We start from the raw sequence: 6,010 nt of genomic DNA, 5'->3' as shown, positions 1-6,010 counted from the left end.
TCTTTCTTCAACTTTACTGGGTATGGGATCGGTAGTTTATGTTCATTAAGCACCGATGTTACATTCACGTCAGCGTTTACTCCCACACCCTTCGCCTTATCAGCTTCCTATGGCATCTTCTTTTCAGCTTCAACCAATACCTTCCCATTCCCTAGTGTAAATTCCTTCACATGCTCTTTTGGGTTAGGTTCAGTGTAACTAGGTAGACTACCTTGTTAATAATCGATGCTTGCTGGTTTTTCAATACTGTCTCGGTATTTTGAAAACGGGTCTCTAACACCAAAATAAATTTTGCTAACATATCTTCAAGATTCGGCTTCTTTTCTTGCTGGTAGGGTGGTTGGAAACCTGTAGGGGGTTATGGTCTTTGATTCACTTGGCTACCTCATGAAATATTTAGGTGGTTCCTCCGTCCTGCATTATACATGTTACTATAAGGATTATTTAGAGGTTTAGAGTTATTACCCATATAATTCAATTGTTCATTCTCCATGCTAGGACTATAGGGTAGATAATCTGAAATATTCACCCCTTATCCATTTGTGTCACATTGCACCACCAGATGTACCTGCGTAAAAACACATAAATCATCAATCTTTTATTTAAAAGCTCTACCTGGTTTGATAACATGGTGACCGTGTCGAGGTTGAAAACACCAACAGCTTTTGTCGGCTTCGTCCTTATGACTTGCCACTGATAATTATTCAGTGACATCTCTTTAATGAACTCATAAGCCTTCTCAGGTGTTTTGTTGTTTAGGGTACCGCCGCCGGCTATATCGATCAATTGTCTAGTTGAGGGGCTCAAACCATTGTAGAAAGTCTAAACCTGTAACCATAAGGGTAACCCATGGTAAGGACACAATCTTAATAAATCCTTATACCTCTCTCATGCATCATATAGGGTCTCTAAGTCCATTTGCACAAAGGAAGAGATATCATTCCTCAACTTTGTCATCTTGGCAGGCAGAAAGTATTTCAATAGAAACTTTTCGATCATTTGGTCCTAAGTAGTGATAGAACCTCGTGGTAAAGAGTTCAACCATTGTTTAGCCTTATACCTCAATGAAAAGGGAAATAACTAAAGGCAAATGGCATCATCAGAAATGCCATTAATTTTGAAAGTATCACAATACTCCAGAAAGTTAGCCAAATGAGTATTTGGATGCTCATCTTACAAACCATCGAACTGAATAAACTGTTGGATCATCTGAATGGTGTTCGGCTTCAGTTCAAAGCTATTTGCAGCAATAGCAGGTTTCACAATACTAGATTCAGCCCCTGCTAAATTAGGTTTAGCATAGTCGTACATAGTACGATGAGCAGGATTCTAATTTACAAGATTCGCGACAACCACAAGAGGTAGCGGATTATTCTGATTTTCAGTCATCTCCTCGGTAATATTGGTATTGTCCTCTTGCTCTTCCTCTATATACTGCAGACTCTGCCTTATTTCTTTATGATTTCTACAAGCTGTGCTTTCAATTTCACTATCAAATAATAGAGGTCCTGACGGGTTTCTTCTAGTCATAAACTAAAGGAACCTACCAGAAGCAAATTAAAGAAAAATTAGTAATTAAAATTAAAACTAAAAAAAAATAAAATGCAATAAAATAAAAATGGCTAAATTAATAAAAATCAAGTGTTCCTAATATCTTAGTCCCCGGCAACGGCGCCATAAACTTGATGATGTATAGCTACGGTGAGTCGAGAATATCATATCCACGAGGACTAAAAGTACTAGTAGTTACTATCTTTTTATTATCTAGCTGAATAAATTGAAGGGATTTATTTTAAAGTCTAAATTTAACTAAACTAATTACTAAACGACAAAGAGCAAATTGGGAAAATAATCGAAGAAAACTTATGAGAGAGACAATACCCAGGAAAGAATCCACATAGACTTCACTTATTATTCTAAATTTAAATTAAATGATTTATTCATTTGACTTGATCCGTAGAAATCCTTAAATTATATTAATATCTCTTTTGAGAGTAAAAATAACTTATTCTAGGTCGATTAATTGAAATCTCTTTCTAGTTAAAACTCCTATCGTCGCATTAACTTGATTTATGGATTTCCCTATTAGATTTGACTCTAACCTGGTAGATTTATGTTGTCCTATTTCTAGGGTTGCATGCAACTCCACTCAATTATGCGAGATCTACTCTTAAATAAGGACTTTTGCTCCACTAAATAAGCAAATCAATCATGAATTAATATCCTAAAAACATTAAAAACATGAAATAAGAACACATCTTGAGATCAAGAACAAATATTTATCATGTAATTCAGAACAAATCAAATAATAAGATCCGTCTTAGGTTTCATCTTCCCTAGTTATTTAGGGAATTTAGTTCATACTGTGTGAGGAAAACATCTCAAAAATAGGAAAACAACAAAACATAAAGAAACCCAAAAACTTCGAAAGAAATTAAATGGAGATCTTCAGTCTTGAAGGAGATCCTGCTTCCAAGCTGAATCCGTTGGCGTTCTTTGAGTAATCTCTGCGTTCTACTCTCTGTGTGCCCTTAGATCTTCTTCTAGTGTGTTTATATAGACTTTAAAATGCTTAGAAACTCTAAAATTGGTTTTTTCCGTGTGTTTAGGAAACAGGGAGCGATATCGACATGGGTTGCCACATGGGCGTATGGCTAGCCCGTGTGGCTCACACAAGCATGTGCTCAGCCCATGTGGAAATGGTCTTGGCTGTATGGGTCTTTAAATCAGCCTGTTTTGTTCGTTTTTGGCCTGTTTTCAGCTCCTTTTGTTCCCCTATGCTCTCCTAAGTATCAAACATGAAATTAAAGGATTAAGAGCATCAAATTCACTAAATTAAATAATAAATCATCCAAAAACATGCTAAGCATGGGATCAAAATGTGTTACTTTTATGGTTTATCAATAATTATAACAAATATCTATTACTTAAATAATAAATAAATTAAATACATATATTACAAATGTACATATTTTAATTAACACACTTGTATTTTGTCATCACCTTACACTTTTCTTTATTTATTTTATTTCATATTATAATAATAATAATTAATAAATATTTTTTACTTATTGTTTAAGAAAATATACAAATATATTACAAGTTTATTTTCATGTATTTTACACATGTTTATTATCATTACCATACATTTGTCACTATTTTAATTTATTTAATAATAATTTAATATAAAACCATAACAATAATTATATAATATATAATCTAAGAAAATTCTTAAATTTTTCTTCCCATTTGCCGCCTCACCTAATGAAATAGGCATAATTGTCTATTTAATCCCCTTTATTTTATTTTAATCTATAATTAAACTTTTACCCTTTATTCAATTTAGTCTTTTTTTTACTAATTACTCTAAATTAAGCTAAATTCACCTAATAAAAACCTAATTAGCTAGACACACTACTAGATCATAAATATTTTTAATAATATTTACTAATTCGGTTTACTAAGACGGAGGCCTGATATTGCACTTTTTCGATGCCCGTGAATTTTGGGTCATTACACAAGAGTTAAATATTTCTCATCTTTGAATTTTTATATGTGCGTATATGTTCCAATTGCTCCACCACAACGCTCAAAGATGAGTGAATCCTCAAAAAAAAGTTGGGAATATATATTATTAGATGTTTTAAATGTATTCGAGATTTAATTATGACATGATTTGTGATTACAATTTTGATTCGATAATTTTCCCGACATTAGGGGGAGAGAAATAATAACTTATAATGAGTTAGGGGGAGAATAATTTGAACCAGAAGTTCAATAAGGATAACTCGTTACAAGTTAACTGTTAGATGTATTTACAAACTTAATGAGAATAACCAAGTGTTATATACCATCTAATATTTTAATTTGAATCAAAGTCCCAGTAGGAAAATCAATTAGAATAAATAATAGATTGATCGGTTCCAAAAATAAAAATTCTTCTAGATGGTCATATAGTGGAGGCGGGTGCTCCATAAGAGACCCAAGACATAACTAATAAGTAAAACTCCAGAAGAGATTCAGGTACCTAAAACTGAAGATTAAAACAATGAAAATAAGATATCTTGATAAGTTATGTCAATTCGAGAAAATGTAGAACCAAATAATAAAAAGTGGTTGAAAATGATTTTGCATGCAATATTATTATTGAAATAATGAAACAAAAGGAGGATTCTTGAATAATTCTATTGAGAAATATAGATATAGAATAAATTGATCAAAATAGAAAGACACAACTCAAGTACAATTAAATTCGTGGAGTTTTTTCACCAATAGTTCAAATATTTAAAGGTATAAAGCCAGTGAGGTGCAATTGAAGTATTTTTGCAAAAGCAAAATAAAAATATCAAGTTTTTCGCTAAGTCCTGACATTGATTATGAAAAGATATAATATTTTTTTGTGATGGATGCAATAACCTTTAGATATATTATTAAATTGACAATTCATAAAAGATTTAACTTGCGTCTAATGGTTATTATTACAACATTTTATGAATCACTACATAGTAAAGTTTATATTAAAATCCTTGAAGGATTTAGGATGCTAGAAGCATATTGAAATTCTCGAGAAATTGTTCATTTATATGAATTGAAATAATTTGAACATATGTGGTAAATTTGAGTAGTTGAAGAAGGATTACAAATTGATCCAAAATGCCTATTTGTGTTTTTATAGAAGGTTCTTGATTAAAGTTTTCTATGATTATTATTGAAACTCTTGAAGAAATCAAAATATATTTCCCCAGAACTTTCCCTCACTCATGATTTTCAAAATAATGGTGATATAAATGTTTAACAATATATTCAAATAGTCATTTGGAAAACTAGTATTCAAGATTGAATACGTAGAATATGAGAAAGTATGTGATGTTTTCATGAGGAGGAGTAAATACGCGTTGTACTCTTTTTCCCTTAACCGAGGTTTTATCCCATTGGGTTTTTCTGATAAGGTTTTTAATGAGGCAGCATATTATGCGTATTATATTGGATATCCAATGGGGTGTTATGAATATCTTATTAAGTGGATGTCTATCATAATCAAGATAAAGTTTTAATGTACTTTAAATTCTAATAGTTATTAGAATTAGATCTCTACTTCTTTTATACTTCTTATGTCAATAAATAGAAACTTTGATGAAGCATTGTAATCACCGCTTTTGATTAATAAAGTACATTCTCTATTGCTTCCATATTTTATTTGTTTTTTATTCTCCCCATCTCTCTTTATTTTATAACAAATTTTACCTTATTATTTTAATATAAACATTATTGTACTCATAATTTAATATTACTATATTTTATTAATCAATATAAATATAATTTTTAATAATTCCTTAATATGAATATAAATTTTATAATTTTTTATTCTATTATATATCATTCCTAATTTAACATCTTTAATAGTTATTTTCTATTATCACCTTACTGCTACAACTGCGTTTGAATCCAAACACATAACACACTTTTTGTTTCTAATCTCACTGCTACCGTATCCAATCTCATTCCTATAGTAACTAATCTTACCACTACCACTTTTTTTAACCTCACCGAAAATAAACGTACCGCTCATCCAAACTAAAGCCTTTGGATGCACTTTTACCTCCGGTGCAACCCATTTAGAGTCACTTTTTAGCTCAATTGCACTACTGGAATCCCTTTGGATTGCTAAGTCCAGTGTAGTGAAATTTTTTACCAACACAATGATGGAGATTTTCTACCGGAGCTTTAAGCTTCAATGGAGTAAACGTAGGTCCAAATGAAGGGATAATCTCCATTTTACCCCTTTCACTTTTTAACTCTATTACTATATTTTTAGCATAAATATAATTAAAATTATTATTTAATATCTATACTTTTTTTATTCTCTAAATATTTAGCATTGCTATTAAAAATAATTAAAAAAATTATCATTTAATAAAATAAATATTTATTATAAAACATTTAATTAAAATATTTATAAAAATATTGTCATACATATTATTTTATTAAATAAATCACAATTTCACATATT

General features: G+C 30.4%; 1 non-coding gene across 1 annotated transcript; it reads left to right on the top strand.

Annotated features, from left to right (window-relative positions):
• Positions 1–844: 844 nt before the first annotated feature.
• On the top strand, positions 845–951 carry LOC121226105 (small nucleolar RNA R71). Its single transcript, XR_005923991.1, has one exon. It is a non-coding gene; the product is annotated as a small nucleolar RNA R71 (small nucleolar RNA).
• Positions 952–6,010: the final 5,059 nt, after the last annotated feature.

The sequence above is a fragment of the Gossypium hirsutum genome, chromosome A03 (assembly GCF_007990345.1).
Source record: "Gossypium hirsutum isolate 1008001.06 chromosome A03, Gossypium_hirsutum_v2.1, whole genome shotgun sequence".
In the NCBI taxonomy this organism is placed as follows: Eukaryota; Viridiplantae; Streptophyta; class Magnoliopsida; order Malvales; family Malvaceae; genus Gossypium; species Gossypium hirsutum.
The sequence above is the reverse complement of the archived record's forward strand: the minus strand, read 5'-3'. Positions and strand labels throughout refer to the sequence as shown.